The sequence below is a fragment of the Aquarana catesbeiana genome, linkage group LG08 (assembly GCF_042186555.1).
Source record: "Aquarana catesbeiana isolate 2022-GZ linkage group LG08, ASM4218655v1, whole genome shotgun sequence".
NCBI classification, from domain to species: domain Eukaryota; kingdom Metazoa; phylum Chordata; class Amphibia; order Anura; family Ranidae; genus Aquarana; species Aquarana catesbeiana.
Genome location: NC_133331.1, coordinates 127372525 through 127395859, shown reverse-complemented (window position 1 = coordinate 127395859; position 23335 = coordinate 127372525). Strand labels below are relative to the sequence as shown.

Below are 23335 nucleotides of genomic sequence, written 5' to 3'. Positions count from 1 at the left end.
AGGTTCAAGTATATGGTGGATATCAGGTGTCTTTGTGGTTCAGTGGCAGAGCAAAGGGATTCAAAGTGTGATTGGTTTCTTGAGTATGCAGCCCTAGTTTGGGGATCAAGAAGAAAATGTCTGAGTTGCATATAAGACCAGAAAATGATCTGGTGATTCGTTTCTTGGGATTTCAATGAGGACAGCGGTTTAATATTCCCCTTAGCGAAGAACAGAAGTAGTGTTGTCAGCTATCTGACCATGCTGTATGACAGATGTAAATGAAAACTGTATAATCCCTTGACAGGTAAAGCAGCTCACATATCTGTGTTTTAGCTCTGTGTATTTATCTACTTGTCTTACGTCACACTTTAATGTCATAAATAATCAAAGAAAACAAAAATCAAACTTGCGCTTAGTGTAGCATGAGACTGCAGCACTTCCAAATGTCTGAATATAGGTATGGATAGAGAAATGACTGCGCAGGTGATGAAAGGGAATATGCAAAAAAAATGACAAAAAAAAGCTGCTAGCAATAACACAACAGAACAAATTGTGTACCAATTTATAAAATCTGAATTGCCACGCTAGTTGAGCAAACAATAGTGATAAACAATTAAAATATCAAACAGCAATCCGTGACCTGTTTTCATGTGGGATTGAACAATAAATGTAATGTATGCAAATAAAGTCTTGGAGGAAGCGAATGACCATTTACGGAGTGCACCTTCACCGTAATTGATAAAAGTGCGCTTACCAGAACGCTAGATTTCACAGTCTAGATAAGCATGGAATCACAAATCATGGCAAATCCATCCATTTGGAAGATGGGGACACAATGTCATGGTGGACCTTGCTGGTTCCTTACCGCTCTCATGGATGTCCCATAAAGAAAAGAATAGCCACATAATGTAAAACTGTATGATGGTTTACTAAAAACTTAGAAAAAAGGGGGGGAAAAGAAACTGCGCTCTCGTGAAACAAACAACAGAATAACAAAAACTAAATAGTTGTGCAAGTTGAAAAGCAGCAATTCCTCTGCGCAACACAAACACAGTGGATAATAGATTTGAAAAAAATGGAATCGCGCTGAAAACTGACATGCATAAAAATGATCACCTATCAGCAATAAATCCCTGAATGCATATCATACAAATGTACAAAGTGAATACAAAAATGTGAACATATCAAAGTGACATAACACCACATTGAATGATACAATGAAATGTGAAATAAGTGAAAATAAAATTAATAAATAATATGGAGTCTTAGTCTAAACACATGAGGAGAAGTTTGAGTATCTATGCCACGGTAGCTACGCCCTTGTTGTACCATTATCCCAAGGCTTTCAGCTCATCGGCTGTGGTCCAGGGGAGTTATCCCTTTCAAGCTTTCTCTGATCCTCTGTAGTGGGGATCACATTGGTGATTTAGTTATATATGAGTATGGACTCATATGCATTCACTTATGTATATTATTTATTAATTTTATTTTCACTTATTTCACATTTCATTGTATCATTCAATGTGGTGTTATGTCACTTTGATATGTTCACATTTTTGTATTCAATTTGTACATTTGTATGATATGCATTCAGGGATTTATTGCTGATAGGTGATCATTTTTATGCATGTCAGTTTTCAGCACAATTCCATTTTTTTTCAAATTACTAAAAACTTAAACAGATCCAGTAAAAATCAGGCAGTGAATGTAAAGATTCCTGGGTAAGGATCCACTGGTACAGAGATCAAACAAGCGTGGTGTTGACAGACAAATGCCACGTACACACGATCAGAATTTCGGCCTGCAAAAGACCGATGAGATTTTTTCGTCGTAAAATGCGACCGTGTGTATGCTCCATCAGACTTTTGCTGGCCGAATTACAGCCAGCAAAAGATTTAGAGCATGTTCTCAATTTTTTGGTCGGGAAAAGTTCCTATCCGAAAATGCGATAGTCTGTGGCAATTCCGACACGCAAAATCCCTACGTATGCTCGAAAACAATTCGACGCATGCTCGGAAGCATTGAACATCATTTTCTCGGCTCGTTGTAGTGTTGTACGTCACCGCATTCTTGACGGTCATAATTTCAGCGAACTTTTGCGTGACCGCGTGTATGCAAGGCAAACTTGAGTGTATGCCCGTCGGAAAAGCCGTCATATCTTTTTCCGACAAGAGGTCCGATTGTGTGTACACGGCAATAGACCCCTCCCTATATATTTCCTCAGATGTGACATCATCGGGGGCATGACAGGTAAAGCAGCTCTCATATCTGTGTTTTAACTGTGTGTATATACTGTATATCTACTTGTCTTACGTCACACTTTAATGTCATCAATAAATGAAGAAAACAAAAATCAAACTTGCGCTTAGTGTAGCATGAGACTGCAGCACTTCCAAATGTCTGAATACAGGACATAAGAATCTTATACAAAATAATAAGTGTACATATCCCTATAAACCTAATATACGGTAAATAAAAAAAAAACTTAAATCCATCACATAAAAAGTACATTAATGAATAATATTCAAAATAAAAATCAAACGTACTGTATGTGTTATTAACCTGCCTGCCTGGATCCTCAGTGTTATGCAAAAGCACAAATTGATCTCTTTCTGGTAAGAGGCTGTGCATTGGGGAGCAGCACCTGAACACTGGAAGTACTTTATATGCTTTAAAATGTCACTGAAAGCACTTCAATTCACTTGGTGGACTTTTGATTACATTGTTTGGACTTTTTATACACATATATCATCTATTTCCTATATGAACTTGTTTGGCTGATTCTTAGTATTGTATGCACATAAGTTTGATTTTTAATGTGGATATTATTATTGACGTACTTTATGTGATGGATTTATGATTTGTTTTTATTTATTTATATTGAGTTTATAGGGATATGTGCACAATTATTTTGTATGAGATTCTTATGTCATTAATAGTGCCCAACTAAATAAAATAATGGAATCAAATATTACTGTAGTGGTTGAATCTTTACAAGCCAATCAGCATTTAGTATATCTAATAGCATTTATCTAATAAAATAGTACTTTTGGACCTCTTACTGATCCAGTCTGGTAGCCCACACTCCATCCAAGACTGTACACTCCACAGGTAGGGATTCTGCTTTTACTGACTCACTGGGACGGTGGGACCAGGTTCACCTTCCATTGTATTGTCATCACCCTATTATGTACTATATACTGATAAGAAGTATAGTACTCTATTATTTGGGCAATGACTGGAGGGCAGTGAGTGAGGAGAGGGGAAACCTGTACTCCGGGATGGAATGTAGACTTACCAAGAAAAGCACAGAAAAGTTTGGGTAATAGTTTACAATGAGCATCAGTTCACAATTGAGCTGGTCGATTCACTGCCCCTAAACAATGCCCGTTTCAAGAGAACTGATAAACTCACTATTTTATATAAATCGTTATGTCGACATAAATACTTCTTGCATATACTGTATATAGTAAAAAATAGGATAGGTATGTAGAGCAGGACATTCATGTTACCGACTGCTGAACACGTTCATTATACTACTTTAAATAATAATAGTAATAATGAAATAGTTCTTTATATAACATATATACAGTCAATTGTGAACTGAAGTTTAGCTAAAAAAAAAACAAAAAACCTACAGCTTTAGTCCTTTAGTCATACCATGTACCTGTAATAAAGTATGTCCCACATTGGGCAAGCCGCTGGATCTTGGAGAAATCTTCACTGCCCCGTCCTCTTCCTGTCTCTGAACTTTTGGTGCTGCTATAGTTAACAGCTTCAGGCAGAAGACCTGTTCAGATGGTCTAATAAGGATTTACCCCCCCCCCCCCCGCATTCCTCCTCCACTGAGATGTATTCATTCATTACATTACTTACATGACCGTTACATAATCTGTGAACGGGGAGAGTCTGATCACTGACAGGATTCTCTTCTTCATTCACATATGGAGTGACAAGCAGTGTATTCAATGAAAGAACATTTCTCAATGGAGAGGGGGGGGGGGGGGGCAGGGGAGTTGGGGAAGGGTTGTGTCCTTATCAGATAATTCTTATTGCAGTTCTGCCTAAAGATCTAAAGCTATTAACCATGGCTGCTCCTGCTCATTACAGCCCCATAGACATCTATGGGATTATTTCTTGTCTCAAGACACAGTGCCATAGAAGATCATTGGACACTAAAGAACACCACTGGATGTAAACAAACAGCAGAACCATGGCCATTGGAGCAAGGTAAGTATGCAACTGTAGTGGGGGTGGATGGTTTAATTTAGGTCAGGGGAAAGGGGCAAAAAGCATACATGCACTTTTCCTTTAACAGCCAAACAGAAGTTGCTTTGCACTATTTTAATGACAAATCCTACTGGAAGCTGGATTCTGATTGGATGCTATAAATTGGTGCACATCATTGCCTTTGTACAAGTTTAGTATAAGTATTTTTTTTTATATTTTCAGCTTCAGATCACACAGCTCACTCAAATATTCATCATTGCCTGGATCAAATTTCAAGGCTTCTTCATAGCATGCAATGGCATCTTTTATGTTTCCATTATTCTTATAGACAAACCCAAGCAATTCAAAACCAGACACCTGAGGTGGGTAAATCTTTATCTTCCTTTCGGCCAGTCTTTTTAACGCTTTCTCACTTAAATCCCTGGACAGACTTGGTTGTGATATCTGGAAACTTTCTTTGTAATACTTTATTGCTTCTGATTCAGATCTCCTGTGGTACTCTTGGAAGCGGCCATAAGCCAGGTTGACCTCTTGCTTCTTTTGATCTGAGAGATTAGTAAATTGCAAAACTTGTTTAAATGTGTCATCTGCTTTCTGGTAGGCCTTTATTTCTGAATACATATTTGCCAGGTCTGTATATGCGTAGACAAATGTCTTCTTGTGTTCCAGCACCTTTTCAAAGTGAAAAATGGCTTTATTAACAAACTCATTCACTTGTGCCTGGTGTACGTACCGGAGTTGAGGGTTTTCCTTTTCAAGCTTCCGTAGCCTCCCTGGCGGTATTCCCGAGTGTGGCTCGGGGTTAAAATTCAGTACCATTAGCGGTAACCCCGAGCCACACTCGGGATCGCATTGCAGGATCCTGGGGCGGCTTTACTTACCTTGTCCCCGGGATCCTGCGATGTCACCCGCAGTGTCCGAGGGCTCCGTCCTCCTCTGAAGCCTCTCCGTGCCAGGCTCCGTTCCCTGCGAGCGGCGCGACGCACGGGGGCGGAGCCTGGCGGCAAATTCAAAAAAATGTCAAAATCATAACACATACAGTACTGTAATCTTACAGATTACAGTACTGTATGAAATGATTTCACATCCCTTTTGTCCCCAGTGCTCTGGCCCATGCCCTGCATGCAGTTTTACATGATATACACTGTTCTTTCTGCCTGGAAACTGGAGATTGTCCATAGCAACCAAAAAGTGTCCCTTTACGTCAAAAGTGGCTTTAGACCAGCTAGAAAACAGCGATAGTAAATTAGAACACTTGCAGAATTGAGCGATAGTGAATTGTGGGGAAATTTATTTTATTACTATTTTTTTTAATTTTTTTTAATTATTTATTTTTATTTATTATATTATAATTTATGTTTTTGTGTTTCAAACTTTATCATACCCGGGATATCTACTAGACTCTGGTTTGGACAGATTTAAGTGTGTTATTGTTAAGATTTACAGACCTACAATATAAAACGCCAAATTTCCATGCAAAATAATTGTACCGCTTTCAGCACCTAAAATCCGAAAGAATCATACCGCCAGGGAGGTTAAATTGATCATTTTCTGCCTGTAACACAGTCCTATTTGGTGATGAAGAAAGCCAGAGGTTGGCATAAGGTCAACAGCTTCTTTTAGGACACTCAAAGCCTCATCTATTAGCCCAGCTTTTCTGTAAAACTTGGCCACATAACGAAGTAGATATGGAAGATTTGGAGCTTGTTGCAGAGCTTCTTCTATGTATGTTCTTCCTTCCTTATCTCTATTTAGCTCCTACAGTTTCAGTGCAAGAAGTGCTTTCAAGACAGCATCTTTTGGATTTACTTCTACAGCATGTTGCAAGAGCTCTAGGGATTTGCATTCAGAAGCTTCACATTTCTTAATGTTCAAATACTCCAAGCGGTATACCGCTATGGCATGACCTGAACACCACTCAGGTTCTTCTGGATTTAGTTCCAGAGCTTTCTCAAAGCATTCTTTAGCTTTCTCGTAATATTGTTCACCAAATAATAACAGTGACCACCCTTGTTCACCATACACCTCTGCTATTTTGTTAGTACCATTAGGTAATTGCTTGAGCTCATCATAAATGTGGTTTATCTTTTCAATGTACATCTGAGCTTTTTCATACTGGTTCATGTAAAAGTATATCCAGGCATAATTTCCAAAAGTCACAAGAAACTTTTTTCTTTTTCCATCAGTATTATTGTCTTCAACATTTTCCTCTGCTTTCTTCAAGTTATCGATGGCTTCTGTGTAATCACCTTTCAAGTGCATTATGTAAGCAAGGAGATTGTACACCATGTATTTGTTGCTGGTGACCAGGTATATAAGTTGGTAATCAAGTCTTTCTTTCAGCTCATCAGCAATGCCATCTTTTCCTAGCAGCCTCCATGTAAAATGGCACTGTAACTGCAGCAAACTGGATTTTAAAGCGATTTTAGAAGGTACACTATAGAAGAACATAAAACAAATTGCAAATATTAAGTACTGTGGTAGAACATTTTGCAAACATTCATGCCTCCAATCATATGTTCATACAGGGCTTCCAACATATATGATATTTAACTATACAGTAGCTTGTCACTAGTAGTTGCCCACAAGACATCCAGCAGATCACAGCAGCGCCAATCCCCAACTATAGACTCTCATGCCTCATTTCCAGTTCTTCTCAAGAGAACTGGAAATGGCAACAGTAAAAATAGGATACAATGGCCTGTGCTTGGCATTCAGGCAGAAGGGCAGAGATATCAGAATCTTTAAAATCTATGGAAATCTAGTAAATCAGTCAATCTATCAGCAAGCACACAATACCCCAGGCCTGAAGTTTGGGATGGCTTGGTGCTAAGACTCATGCTGATACACTATAAAGCAAAGCTGCTATTATGTTGGGTGATGTGTGCTACACGCAACAGGGATCATGTTAACAAACATTAGAGCAGCCGGGCCCTTCATAATAATCAAAATCTCTACTCTTAACCACTTGAGCCCCGGACCATAATGCTGCCTAAGGACCAGAGGTCTTTTTCCAATTTGGCACTGCATCGCTTTAACTGCTAATTGCGCGGTCATGCAATGCTGTACCCAAACGAAATTTGCGTCCTTTTCTTTCCACAAATAGAGCTTTCTTTTGATGGTATTTGATCACATCTGTGGTTTTTATTTTTTGCGCTATAAACGGAAAAAGACCGAAAATTTTGAAAAAAAATGATATTTTCTACTTTTTGTTATAAAAAAAATCCAATAAACTCAATTTTAGTCATACATTTAGGCCAAGCGTATATTTATTGGCTTGCGCAAAAGTTATAGCGTCTACAAACTAGGGTACATTTTCTGGAATTTACACAGCTTTTAGTTTATGACTGCCTATGTCATTTCTTGAGGTGCTAAAATGGCAGGGCAGTACAAAACCTCCCCAAATGACCCCATTTTGGAAAGTAGACACCCCAAGGAAATTGCTGAGAGGCATGTTGAACCCATTGAATATTTATTTTTTTTGTCCCAAGTGATTGAATAATGACAAAAAAAAAAAAAAAAAAAATATTTACAAAAAGTTGTCACTAAATGATATATTGCTCACACAGGCCATGGGCATATGTGGAATTACACCCCAAAATACATTCTGCTGCTTCTCCTGAGTACGGGGATACCACATGTTTAGGACTTTTTGGGAGCCTAGCCACGTACGGGGCCCCGAAAACCAATCACCGCCTTCAGGATTTCTAAGGGCATACATTTTTTATTTCACTCCTCACTACCTATCACAGTTTTGAAGGCCATAAAATGCCCAGATGGCACAAAACCCCCCCAAATGACCCCATTTTGGAAAGTAGACACCCCAAGCTATTTGCTGAGAGGCATGTTGAGTCCATGGAATATTTTATTTTTTGACACAAGTTGCGGGAAAGTGACAATTTTTTTTTTTTTGCACAAAGTTGTCACTAAATGATATATTTCTCACACAAGCCATGGGCATACGTGGAATTACACCCCAAAATATATTCTGCTGCTTCTCCTGAGTACGGGGATACCACATGTGTGGGACTTTTTGGGAGCCTAGCCGCATACGGGGCCCCGAAAACCAAGCACTGGCTTCAGGATTTCTAAGGGCGTTAGGTAGTGAGGAGTGAAATCACAACTTAACGCCCTTAGAAATCCTGAAGCTGGTGCTTGGTTTTCGGGGCCCCGTATGCGGCTAGGCTCCCAAAAAGTCCCACACATGTGGTACTCAGCAAATAGCTTGGGGTGTCTACTTTCCAAAATGGGGTCATTTGGGGGGGTTTGAACTGTCCTGGCATTTTATGCACAACATTTAGAAGCTTATGTCACACATCACCCACTCTTCTAACCACTTGAAGACAAAGCCCTTTCTGACACTTTTTTAATAACATGAAAAAATTATTTTTTTTTGCAAGAAAATTACTTTGAACCCCCAAACATTATATATTTTTTTAAAGCAAATGCCCTACAGATTGAAATGGTGGGTGTTTCATATTTTTTTTTCACACAGTATTTGCGCAGCGATTTTTCAAACGCATTTTTTGGGGAAAAAACACACTTTTTAAAATTTTAATGCACTAAAACACACTGTATTGCCCAAATGTTTGATGAAATAAAAAAGATGATCTTAGGCCGAGTACGTGGATACCAAACATGACATGCTTTAAAATTGCGCACAAACGTGCAGCGGCGACAAAATAAATACATTTTTAAAAGCCTTTAAAAGCCCTTACAGGCTACCACTTTAGATTTACAGAGGAGGTCTACTGCTAAAATTACTGCCCTGGTGCAATTGCTGTTTACATTTGACGCCAGACCGACGCTTGCGTTCGCCTTTGCGCGAGAGCAGGGGGGGACAGGGGTGCTTTTTTTTTTTTTTTTTTTTTTCTTTATTATTTTTTTGCTTTTTTATCTTATTTTTAAACTTAAAATTTTTTTTTATTAATTTTGTTATCTCAGGGAATGTAAATATCCCCTATGATAGCAATAGGTAGTGACAGGTACTCTTTTTTTAAAAAAATTGGGCTCTAATAGACCCTAGATCTCTCCTCTGCCCTCAAAGCATCTGACCACACGAAGATTGGTGTGATAAAATGCTTTCCCAATTTCCCAATGGTGCTGTTTACATTCGGCGAAATCTAAGTCATGAAATGCTCGTAGCTTCCGGTTTCTTAGGCCATAGAGATGTTTGGAGCCATTCTGGTCTCTGATCAGCTCTATGGTCAGCTGGCTGAATCACCGGCTGCATTTTCAGGTTCCCTGTTGGGACAGGAGAGCCAGAGAAAAACATGGAAGACGGTGGGGGGGGCATTCCCTCCCACTGCTTGCAAAAGCAGTCTAGAGGCTAATTAGCCGCTAGGATTGCTTTTACATGAAAGCCGACCGCTGGCTGAAAAGAATGATACCAAGATGATACCTAAACCTGCAGGCATCATTCTGGTATAACCACTCAAAGTCCAGCAACATACCAGTATGTTGCTGGTCCTTGTTGGGCATATATTGTAAACTTTTTTTTCATGCAGCCTGTGGGCTGAACGAAAAAAAGATATTGATCGGTGGGTATGCCCACCATTAGACTACCTCCCTTCATCCACCCACTTCTAATGATGGGCATACATGCACCATTTATATATGCCGAAGCATGGGGGCATCCTCCCGCAAAAGGCAGGAGCAAATTACTCCTCCACCCACTGCTGCCCCCACGCTTCAGCATATATGCTGAAGTATGTAACTGTGGTGGTGAAATCACCTCCGACAGCGCTGGAGTCACAGCTTTATATATCGTGGGAGCAAACGCTGTTGCTGTCAAGATAAATAAATCCGCGCTGCAACTGAATGGCGTACCTGCTAAGCAAATGATGGTTAACAATAAAACAAAGTAACATTACAGTATAACAGTAAGACTTACCATACCTGCAAAGCAAATACAAAAAAAAACATAGTAAAAAATAAAACATTTAACGCAACCTGTGCCTACCTAAAATATATATATGCCGAAGCATGGGGGCATCCTCCCGCAAAAGGCAGGAACAAATTACTCCTCCACCCACTGCTGCCCCCACGCTTCAGCATATATGCTGAAGTATGTAACTGTGGTGGTGAAATCACCTCCGAGAGCGCTGGAGTCACGGCTTTATATATCGTGGGAGCAAACGCTGTTGCTGTCAAGATAAATAAATCCGCGCTGCAACTGAATGGCGTACCTGAAAACAAGAAAATGGTTACCAACAAAACACAGTAAACAGTAAAGTATAAAAAATCTAAAAAGCAAACATGGTAAAACATAATAACAATAAAACATTGCAGAATAGAATAGAGTAAAAAAGAGCAGAGCAATAGAGAGAGAATAGAGAGAGAGAGAACAATAAAACAACAACTATTTTTGTTTTTTTTTATTTTATTTTTTTTTGTGTTTTTATTTTTTTAATTTTTGAATTTTTTTTTTTTTTTTACACTTTTTTTTGTAACTTTTAACTTTTGTAACTGGTTCCAGGTTTGGGTCTCTCAAAATGCAATGGCATCTTGGGAGACCCTGTGTTAGTGTGCCTAGTCTGTGCAGTGCTGAACCCTACGCTAATACTCAACTAGTGTATGGTAGCGTTCAAAGCATTCACCCATGCAAAGACCAGGATTGCCAGGACAGGAGGGACAATAAGACCGGGTGTCACGCCTAAATCCGCGCTTGTTGCAGACACGACATCTTTTTTGGGGGGCTCGTTGGGTAGGGGTACTCGGGATGGCATAAAGAAAATGCTTCTCATGCAGCCGGCTTACTGCATTTGGTTGGGGAAGGTGAGGTAGAGCACCGTCTGGAAACAGAAGGGCTCTGACGATCTCTTCCTGGAATTCAAGGAAGGATCCAGTCCGTCCTGAAGCTCTGTATAGCACATGAGCGTTCAGCAAAGCCAATTGAAATAAATAAACAGACACTTTTTTGTATCAGCGTCTGGCCTTACGGGCAACTGGGTACGGCGCCAACAACTGGTCGTTGAGGTCCACCCCTCCCATATTAAGGTTGTATTCGTGGACACAGAGGGGTTTCTCCACAACACCAGTCGCCGTAGGAATTTGGGTCGTCGTGTCTGCATGAAGGGAGGTGAGAACGAAAACATTCTTCTTATCCCTCCACTTCATAGCGAGCAAATTATTATACTTCAAGCAGGCTCTCTCCCCCAGCCTAAGACGGGAATCTACAAGCCGCTGGGGAAAGCCCCGGCGATTAGGTCGCACGGTGCCACATGCTCCAATCTGATGATCAAACAAGTGACTAAAAAGTGGCACGCTCGTATAATAATTGTCCACGTACAAGTGGTACCCCTTTCCGAATAAGGGTGACACCAAGTCCCACACTATCTTGCCAGCGCTTCCTATGTAGTCAGGGCAGTTTGTCGGCTCTACGTGACTATCTTTGCCCTCGTAAACCATAAAACTATATGTATAGCCTGTGGCCCTGTCACAGAGCTTATACATCTTGACCCCGTATTTGGCACGCTTGCTGGGAAGGTACCGTTTGAAGGACAAGCGGCCAGAAAACGTAATCAGGGACTCATCAACGCAGACAACTTGATGGGGGGTAAACAAGTCTGCAAAAGGTTGGTTGAAGTGGTTTACGAGGGGCCGAATTTTGTAGAGCCGATCGTATGCAGGGTCTCCACGAGGACGACAGAGTTCATTGTTGTTGAAGTGCATGAACCGCAAAATCTGCTCGTATCGTGCCCTGGCCATGGAAGCAGAGAACAAGGGCGATTGGTAAATTGGGTCAGTGGACCAATATGACCGCAACTTACTCTTTTTATTCAACCCCATGAGGAGGGAAAGGCCCAGAAAGATCTTAATTTCGGAGACCGTAATTGGTCTCCAATCTCTGGCAAGGGAGGACTGGGGATTAGCGGCGATGTGTTGACCAGCGTATAAATTGCTTTGGTCCACAATAGATCTATAGAGCTCTTCGGTGAAAAACAGTGAATAAAAATCCAGTGGCGTAAAGTCAACTGTTTCCACCTGAATTCCGGGTTGGCCAGTGAAAGGGGGAAGTACGGGTGCTGCAGAAGTGGTGGGTTCCCAATTCGGATTGGCGAATGCAGCAGGAAGGGCACTATGGGCACGACGGGCCTGTCTTTGTCTTCTTGGTGGCAGCGGGACACTACTAGTGCTTGCCACCTCACCAGCTTGAACTGCACTTATGGGACTCGCCACGTCACCACATGATACTGCAGTGCTGGATGTACGACCAGGGTGTACTAGGCCGCTGGTGCTTGCCAGTTCACCAGAAGGAATAGCGGCGCTAGTACTTCTCTGCTCCATACGAGAGCCCTGCGGTTCTTGCACTTCAAGGACAGAAGAAGATTGGGGTCTGGTACGCCTGACCTTGGCAGGGATCACAACTCCGTCGTCAGAGCTATCTGTCATGGAGCCGCTGTCCTCTACAGGATCGTATTCTGAGCCTGAACTTGACAGATGAGTGACTTCCTCTTCACTATCTGTCATGCTCAGAAACGTGTAGGCCTCTTCACTAGTGTACCTTCGATTTGCCATTTTGGGCTCTAAATTTAGGGGTACACTAGTGAGACTCACAGGCAAAAAAGTTCCTGACTGTCAGCGACTGTATCAAAACGCTACCAAAAAACTGTTAGCGATCACAGGGATCAGGCCTGACTCTGCGAACGCTGCAGTTATGTGTGCTTAGTGTTTTGTAAGTGTCAGTTATCGATCGATACTGCACTTGGGTGGGCTGGGCAGGGCTGGGCCGAGGGGCAAAACGCAGGTGCTAGCAGGTATCTGGGCTGATCCCGCTAACACTGTGTTTATGGGAACCCTAAACTGCTGGGGAGTATAGATCTGATCGGATCAGATATCGATCCGCTCAGATACCATAGCACTTAGGGAGTTGTATGCTGTGTGCGTGGGTTTTAGCGGTACTGGCGCTAACCTGACGCTGCCTGGGGCGACGCAGACCTTAGCTGACCCTAAAAACGTAATTTATATCACCGCCGGGCAATTAGGGGGTTAAACCTTTATAAGGTAATAAACGGCGGGTGCCCTAAAACTATAATAAACTATAATAAACTATAATCAACTATAATAAACTACAAAAAACAAACTAGCTAACCAGCGTCACCCGTAACACTTAAACGGTGATCGCTGGTGAAAGGGTTAACTAGGGGGCAATCAGGGGGTTAAAACCTTTAGCAGGTAGTATATGGGGGTCCCTGTCGCTATAAAACACTGACAGCGAACCTATATACTTACCTCCCTAACTAGCGTCACCTGTGTCACTAATACAGCGATCAGAAAAACGATCGCTTAGCGACACTGGTGACACTTTATTAGGGGGGGTTAGGGGGGTACCCTGGACCTAAAGGGGGCTAACCTAACTGCCCTAACACTTGTAACTGACACCAATGCAAAAAAAAAAAAAAAAAAATGCTATTGGTGTCAGAGTGACAGGGGGTACAGGGGGGTGATCAGGGGGTGATGGGGGGTGACAAGTGTGCCTGGCGTGTTCTACTGTTAGTGTAGTGTTGTGCAGACTTACTTGATGTCTTCTCTCCTCGGCGCCGGGATGAAAAGACCAGCTCGAGGAGGGATGACATCATTTCCTTTCCCTCTGTTTACATTACAGAGGGAAAGGAAGCATTTTCATTCGCCGGGAGCGATCGGGAGGGGGTGGCCAACAATGGATGGCCTCCCCCTGACCTCTCATCTCCCGGGAAGAAATGGCGACCGCCTCGGGCACCGGGGGGGGTCCGATCGAACCCCCCACCCGCGGAAGGCAAATCACGTACATGTACGTGATTTTGCCTGTCCGTGCCACTTTGCTGACGTACATCGGCGTGAGGCTGTCGTCAAGTGGTTAAGCTGTATAAAATACTAAAGCCTTGACCCAGTAATATAGATATATATATATATATATATATATATATATATATATATATTCACTTGTAGAGGAGAACCGCACTCTGCTTACAATTTAGTGCCAGCAATCAGGTCTTCCCACCGACCTTGTATATAGAAAAAAAGTCCTAGAGGTTGCTGCACTTAAAAACTTCTTTGCTTTATTTCACAATATCTTCAGGAGAGATTTACAAAGCAAGTATAATCCTTTCAAGCAATATCACAGGCAAGAAATGCCTACACAGTTTCAGACATGAGTAGATTCAGATATGGATGGATGGATTACGTCTTGGGCTAGTCAGCTTACGCCCTTCCTAAGATCCATTGATGTGCTTCATCAGGATTATACTTGCTTTGTAAATCTCTCCTGAAGATATTGTGAAATAAAGCAAAGAAGTTTTTAAGTGCAGCAACCTCTTGGACTTTTTTTGATTTATATATACACAACTCTGTATCCTGGCCTAGGCCTGTCCAGGCCTAGGGCAGCACTTTGCAGGGGGGCAGCACGGAAAGAGTCCCCGCCGGGTTACCCTACTCTGTGAGTGTAGCGCCAGTCTTATGGGGTGGACTGGGCTGAGAGGCAGATTAGTCTAGATTAGCCTAGCGCACCCGTAAAGCGGCCACACTGCTTCCGGGGGGGGCGCCACTTCTAATTTTCTTCCTGCCCCATAGCTGAACAGGAAGAGAGAGGAAATCTATGGAAATTAAGGGAATCCATTGCCCCCCCCAGGCCCTCAGAATCAGTGCCCCCACTCGAAAATTTCAGGGCAGGTCTTGAACAGCAAGGGGTGTGGCCTTGACAGGAAGGGGTGGGTCATATTTAAATTAGGGGGTGCACGAGTTTAGTAAGGCCTAGGGCAGCACAAAACCTATAAGCACTACTGTATGTATATGTATATGTATATATATATATATATATATATATATATATATATATATATATATATGTATGTATATATATATATATGTATGTATATGTGTGTGTACCAAAAGACACACACATACACACAATGAAGCGCTACTACAGTGATAATTCAATGCTATACTTAGTGCCATGTATATATGCAATAAAATTTAAATTCATAAAAAAATCAATCTATCCAATCAAGAGCCGAGAACGGGCAGAGAGGAAGAGCGCGTCTCCGCCGAGGGAACGAACGGGCTCAGGTGAGTAAAAAGGGGGGGCAGTCAGCGTCAGAAGCTTTTTCACCTTAACGCAGGCATGTCCAAAGTCCGGCCCGCCGGCCAATCGCGGCCCACGGTCCGGTTTTGAACGGCCCACCTAGTTATCTAAGCCAGCCTTTCTCAACCAATGTGCCGTGGGATCAGGGTTGTCAGATGAGCCCGATCCCCTGCCGAACTTTACATCTACACTGTGAGAAGCTCCGTCAGCCTCAAAAGTGAAAGTAAAGTGCAGGGGAGTGTGCTGTGCTCTCTGCTTCCCCCTACAGTGCAGTACCCGGCTGAATGAGGAAGCTGGAAAGGTACAGTACTGTGTCAGAAGCTAGATTCGTTTTAAAAGGGCTTTATTCATGTGTCTGTGCATGTGTGTCTGTCTGTCTGTGTGTGTGTGTGTGTGTGCGCATGTGTCTGTATGTGTGTGTGTGTCTGTATCTATGTCTGTATGTATGTTTATGCATGTGTCTGTATGTGTGCGCGTGTGCATGTGTATGTATGTGTGTGTGTGTGTGTGTGTGTGTGTGTGCACATGTGTCTGTATGTATGTGTATGCATGTGTCTGTATGTGTGCGCATGTGCCTGTATGTATGTATGTGTGTGTGCGCATGTGTCTGTATGTGTGTGTGTGTGCGCATGTGTCTGTATGTGTGTGTGTGTGTGTGTGTGTGTGTGTGTGTGTGTGTGTGTGTGTGCATGTGTCTGTATGTGTGCGAGTGCGCATGTGTCTGTATGTGTGTGTGTGCGCATGTGTCTGTATGTGTGTGTATGCATGTGTCTGTATGTATGTGTGTGCGCATGTGTCTGTATGTGTGTGTATGCATGTGTCTGTATGTATGTGTGTGTGCGTGCATTTGTCTGTATGTGTCTGCATGTGTGTGCATGTGTCTGTGTGTATGTATGTGTGTATGTTACTTTTAATCCAGACCCCCCCATTCCTGTACCATCAGAACTGCTTTTATAGGGCTTGTTTGTGATAGCAGCCAGGACTGCTGCTCCTCTGAAAAGCAATTCATGCACAGATCGCTTTTCAGAGGCATTTGACAGGCGGTAAAGGCATTATGTTGCCTCCTCACCACCTGTTTTAAGCCGTTTTAAATGCAGCATCACTATACCGCAACCGTGCAATGCACACAGTTGTGGGGTGGTTTCAGTGCAGCCCCATTCAGCCTGGGTATAACTCCAGCTGCAGCCACAGCATGTGTACACTCCCAGCTGCTCCCTCTGCAGCTAAAGGGGGAGAAGTTGGTGGTGATAAAAACAGCTTAACCATGTGGTTTTACTGCCCCTCCAACCTGACATGTGAACAAGCCTTTGGTTCACATCTGTGTGGCTGCGTGTAGGGCAGGCTTCCCTACCCACAAAAATGCGGGAAAAGAAGTCCCCAACTTTTTTTTTCTTTTAAATTGCACTGCTCCAAAAGCACCCCATGTTTTCCAATGTGTGGGGTACCATTAAGAATTAACGGTACCCCTAAAGAGCAGAGCATTCGTCTGTGTGGCGGGAACGAGCGCAACAAAGGCTAGAGAATTCTTGTTGGGCTCGAATGAACACACTTAGACCGAATTTTAATGGTTTAATGGAATTTTAATGGTTCAAAGAATGTCAGGCAAAATGGTCGGCCCTCACACATGTTCACTTCATCAAATCTGGCCCTCTTTGAAAAAAGTTTGGACACCCCTGCCTTAATGCATAGGATGCATTAAGGTGAAATAACATGAGGGTTTACAACCCCTTTAAGTTGGCCTCCTGATTTTGACACACGTCTTCCTCTCTTCATCTCCATTACATTGGGGGTTTGGGGAACATGTACTTTATGAAGATTGCTTACAAGGAAGAGGTCATTGTTTGATATTTCAGTTTAGCTCACAAGAAGTAACAAGGGCAACGCAATTCTGGCAAGATCAACAGGTATTTTTTATATTTACAGAAAATGTTCTTAGCCTAAAAATGAAGGCAATCACAACATCTAAAGATTGGTAAGCTGCAATATGTTGTTTTTGTTCTTGGGTTTAGATTTTATAGCCTTTAACCTCCCTGGCGGTATGATTATTTCGGATTTTAGGTGCTGAAAGCGGTACAATTATTTTGCATGGAAATTTGGCGTTTTATATTGTAGGTCTGTAATTCTTAACAATAACACACTTAAATCTGTCCAAACAAGAGTCTAGTAGATATCCCGGGTATGATAAAGTTTGAAACACAAAAACATAAATTATAATATAATAAATAAAAATAAATAATTAAAAAAAATAAAAATAAATAGTAATAAAATAAATTTCCCCACGATTCACTATCGCTCAATTCTGCAAGTGTTCTAATTTACTATCGCTGTTTTCTAGCTGGTCTAAAGCCACTTTTGACGTAAAGGGACACTTTTTGGTTGCTATGGACAATCTCCAGTTTCCAGGCAGAAAGAACAGTATATATCACATAAAACTGCATGCAGGGCATGGGCCAAAGCACTGGGGACAAAAGGGATGTGAAATAATTTCATACAGTACTGTAATCTGTAAGATTACAGTACTGTATGTGTTATGATTTTTACTTTTTTTGAATTTGCCGCCAGGCTCCGCCCCCGTGCGTCGCGACGCTCGCAGGGAACGGAGCCTGCCACAGAGAGGCTTCGGGCAGAGGACGGAGCCCACGGACACTGCGGGGGACATCGCAGGATCCCGGGGACAAGGTAAGTAAGGAGGCACCAGGATCCTGCGATGTAATCCCGAGTGTGGCTCGGGGTTAACGCTAATGGTCCTGAATTTTAACCCCGAGCCACACTCGGGAAAACCGCCAGGGAGGCTACAATGTTTGATGTTGATATTCTGGTAAAATCTAAAGATTCTATTAAAGTGGAGTTCCACCCATTTAAAAGTCAGCAGCGGTCCAGCGATGCATCCGAACGAAGCCCGGCCCCCCCCTCTTCTCTGCGGTGCCGGCATCACTACTGTGGGCACCTGGCTTTGGCTTCACAGCTGGGAATGCACTGTGCATGCGGGAGCCGCGCTGTGCGCTCTGAATGGCTGGGCAATCTTCTGGGACCTGTGACGTGTCCCAGAAGATTGCAGGGAGGGAGGGGGGAGAGGGGAACTTCCTTCCGGAGCCCCGGAAGGAAGTGGGGGCTAAATGCCTTTAAAAAAGAGGGTATACGCTCTCCCCCCCCTCCCAAAGAATGACATGCCAAATGTGGCATGTCAAGAGGTCACCATCACTTAAAGCGGATTATTCCATTTTTGGGTGGAACTCCGCTTTAAAGTTACATTGGTATGAAATGTCAGTTTAATAAAAAGGGATTGACAACATTATTGGTCTCCAACAACTTTTTTTTATCTCAGTGAAGGATAAATTAATTCACTTTAAACTCTATTATAAGATTATAAGTATACCACCATACCTCCCAACTTTCTAAGATGGGAAAGAGAACACCTATTAGCAAAAATATAATGTAGGCAAAGGACACAATCCTACTATACCCCCATTACATGGAGAATTAATACAAAAAAAATGATAGGATAAACCTACAAGTACTTTTTTGATCCGCTATAATACCCTAATGCCACATACACACGGTCGGACTTTTCGTCTACAAAAGTCCGACAGCCTGTCCGACAGACTTTCGACGGACTTTTGTCGGACTTTTGGCGGACTTGCGGCAGACTTTCTTACGAATGGACTTGCCTACATACGATCACACAAAAGTCCGACGGATTCGTACGTGATGACGTACACCGGACTAAAATAAAGAAGTTGATAGCCAGTAGCCAATAGCTGCCTAGCGTGGATTTTTGTCCGTCGGACTAGCACACAGATGAGCGGATTTCTGGGTCCGGCGTAGTTACGACGTAAAGATTTGAAGCATGTTTCAAATCTAAAGTCCGTCAGATTTGAGGCTGGAAAAGTCCGCTGAAAGTCCGGGGAAGCCCACACACGATCGGGTTGTCAGCCAGCTTTAGTCCGTCGGCGTCCGTCAGACTTTTGTAGACGAAAAGTCCGACCGTGTGTACGCGGCATTAGACTGACTTTTAAATATAAATATGCAGCAATTTAGTAATTGGATGAAAAATGTAGCACTGTAAAACACCAATTGATATATAAATAGTGCATTTTATGTAGGTACATATGCCAAACCAAACTAAGGGTTAAATGAAAAGGAAAGAAGGACAAAGGGACTTTTTTTTCAAAAAGATGGACAGTCCCTCCAATTCAGGGACAGTTGGGAACTATTTACTACTGATGTTGTACTATGGCTCCACATAAATATACAAATCTGCAGTATATGTAGCATATTGTATTTGCAGTTTTTTCTTTTTTATGCTTGGTATTCCAGTAGAATAAAATGACAAGACAATGGTTCTCAACCTTTTGACACTTTGGTCTCCCTATAAGGTACTTTACTGTAATTTGATCAACCCCTGTCAAAAGTGAATGAGGAGGAATGAGGTAAAACTTGTTTTGAACAGTATACAATGTTCAAGTGCCCTTTAGACATATCCTCGATATACTGTAATCCTTCTACAGCAGAGAGTGGACATAAAAGGGCATCTGATCCCTTTACCTCAGAGATACATCTTCACAACAACATGGAAATCCAAATTTGGGTGGAGGAAATGCAAAAATAGGTGGATTTTTCATAAATGCATTTATTTTAAACAGAACCAGAACAAGCCATTGTCTGATTATGCAGAATAAAAATAATGGGACATTATGTAGTGGCAATAGTAGTAGTATGCATAACTGAAAACATCTATGTATTGTGTATTACTAAAAAATGGAAGGTTAGAAAAAAACTATTGATTTCACAGCTTTATAAAGAAGGACCACATAAAAAAAAGAAAGTATCCCTTAGCAAACAATGTGAGTATATACATAGAGATGGCTAAAAGATACATTTACAGCTAGAGGTGTCTGGTCACTGCTAGCACTTTGGATGATAATAGTTTCTTTACCTCATTCTGCCTTGTTCGTCTTTGAGTGTACTGCGTCTGCTGTTGTCAGGAAATTCCTGACTTACCTGGTGGATGAGATCCTCTATATACAGATAGGTTCATACCATGTGACCATGCTCCATGATGATAAAATGAAGAATGGAAACTGAAACTTGGTGGTGGCAGAGGGAAACAATAACCAGAGCAGCCCATAAAGCTACTATGAGGCCTGGGGGTGGAAAATTCGAACGCCTTGTCCATGACCAAATGAGTCGCTACCTCACGGACAACAACCTTCTCTCCGCCCACAACATTCTACTGAAACTGCTCTACTAAAACTCACTAATGACCTACTAACTGCTAAAACCAATGGCCACTACTCCATACTCATACTTTTAGACCTCTCTGCTGCCTTTGACACAGTTGACCACCTGCTCCTCCTCAGCAAAATTACACTCCCTTGGCCTCCGTGATTCTGCATTATCCTGGTTCTCCTCCTACCTATCTCAGCGCACTTTCAGTGTCACTTACAACTCCATCTCCTCCGCTCCCCTTCCTCTGTCTGTTGGGGTACCCCAAGGCTCGGTCCTTGGACCTCTCCTATTCTCACTCTATACCTCTTCCCTGGGCCGGTTGATAACCCCCCATGGCTTTCAATACCACCTCGATGACATCCAGATCTATCTTTCTACTCCTCAACTCACCCCCTCGATCTCCCCACGGATCTCAAACTTACTGAATGACATATTGGTATGGATGTCACACCACTTCCTCAAACTTAATCTTTCTAAAACTGAGCTTGTTAAATTTCCTCCTTCACCCCCCCCCCCCCCCCCGTGACTTCACCATTAATATCAACAGCAGAACCATTGGTCCCTCCACACATGCCAGGGTACAGGGTGTACTCCTTGACCCTTACCTCTCCTTCATCCCCCATATCCAATCACTGGCTAAATCCTGCCGCCTTAACCTCCGCAACATCTCCAGAATTCGACCCTTCCTGACTAATGACACCACAAAGCAACTTATTCACTTCTTGATTATTTCCGCCTTGACTACTGCAACTCTCTCCTTAATGGCTTACCCTTAAGCAGGCTATCCCCCCGTCAGTTTATTATGAATGCTGCTGCTAGATTAATACACCTCACTAATCGATCCGTGACTGCTGCCCCTCTCTGCTAATCTCTTCACTGGCTTCCCCTACCCCACCATGTAAAATTCTAAATGCTAACCATAACATACAAGGCCATCCACAACATTGCCCCCAGCTACATCACCAACCTCATATGCAGATATCGCCCAAATCGTCCCCTCCGCTCCTCCCAGGACCTCCTGCTCTCTAGCTCCCTTGTTACCTCCTCCCAAGCTCGCCTTCAGGACTTCTCCAGAGCCTCTCCCATCCTCTGGAACTCCCTGCCCCAGTATGTCCGATCAGCCCCTACCCTGTCCACCTTTAGGAGATCCCTGAAAACTCATTTATTCAGGAAAGCCTATCCCACACCCACATAACAACTGTCCCCAAGCCACCCCCATCAGATCATTCTCTGCAGCTATTACCTTTTGTACCACCACCCCCTCCCTTTAGAATGTAAGCTCTACGAGCAGGGCCCTCCTGTACCTTTTGTATTGAACTGTACTGTAATTGTGTTGTCTCCCCTATACATTGTAAACTGTTGACGCTATATAAATCGCTTATAATAATAATAATGAATAACAGTGTAAATTTGCTGTCCCCTCAAAACAGCTCAACACACAGCCATTAATATCTAAACCACTGGCAACAAAAGTGAGTACACCCCAAGGTGAAAATGGCCAAATTGGGCCCAATTAGCCATTTTCCCTCCACGGTGTCATGTGACTCGTTAGTGTTACAAGGTCTCAGGTGTGAATGGGAAGCAGGTGTGATAAATTTGGTATTATCGCTTTCACTCTCTCATACTGGTCACTGGAAGATCAAAATGCGACCTCATGGCAAAAAACTCTCTGAGGATCTGAAAAAAAGAATTGTTGCTTTACGTAAAGATGGCCTAGGCTATAGGAAGATTGCCACGACCCTGAAACTGAGCTGCAGCACAGTGGCCAAGACTATGCAGTGGTTTAACAGGACATGTTCCACTCAGAACAGGCCTCGCCATGGTCGACCAAAGAAGTTGAGTACAAGTGCTCAGCATCATATCCAGAGGTTGTCTTTGGGAAATAGAAGTATGAGTGCTGCCAGCGTTGCTGCAGAGGTTGAAGGGGTGGGGGGTCAGCCTGTCAGTTCTCAGACCATACGCCGCACACTGCATCAAATTGGTCTGCATGGCTGTTGTCCCAGAAGGAAGCCTCTTCTAAAATTGATGCACAAGAAAGCCCGCAAACAGTTTGCTGAAGACAAGCAGACTAAGGACATGGATTACTGGAACCATGTCCTGTGGTCTGATGAGACCAAGATAAACTTATTTGGTTCAGATGGTGTCAAGCGTGTGTGGCAGCAACCAGGTGAGGAGTACAAATACAAGTGTGTCTTGCCTACAGTCAATCATGGTGGTGGGAGTGGCATGGTCTGAGGCTGCATGAGTGCTGCCTTCACTGGGGAGCTACAGTTCATTGAGGAAACCATGAATGCCAACATGTACTGTGACATACTGAAGCAGAGCATGATCCCCTCCCTTTGGAGACTGGGCCGCAGGGCAGTATCCTAACATGATAACGACCCCAAACACACCTCCAAGATCACCACTGCCTTGCTAAAGAAGCTAAGGGTAAAGATGATGGACTGGCAAAGCATGTCTCCATATCTAAACCCTATTGAGCATCTGTGGGGCATCCTCAAACCGAAGCTGGATGAGTGCAAGGTCTCCATGACCATGAGGGTTATGTCAATGCTGGAAAATAATGGTGGCCACACAGAAATTGACACTTTGGGCCCAATTTGGACATTTTCACTTAAGGGTGTACTTACTTTTGTTACCAGCGGTTTAGACATTAATGGCTGTGTGTTGAATTATTTTGAGGGGACAGCAAATTTACACTGTTATAGAAACTGTGCACTCACTACATTGTAGCAAAGTGTAATTTATTTAGTGTTGTCAAATGAAAAGATAGAATAAAATATTTACAAAAATGTAAGGGGTGTACTCACTTTTGTGTGAAATTTTATTTTG

At 42.6% G+C, this 23335-nt stretch overlaps 1 pseudogene; it reads right to left on the bottom strand.

Moving 5' to 3' along the window:
* Positions 1–1611: 1611 nt before the first annotated feature.
* LOC141106026 (interferon-induced protein with tetratricopeptide repeats 5-like) lies at positions 1612–20262 on the bottom strand (annotated as a pseudogene).
* Positions 20263–23335: the final 3073 nt, after the last annotated feature.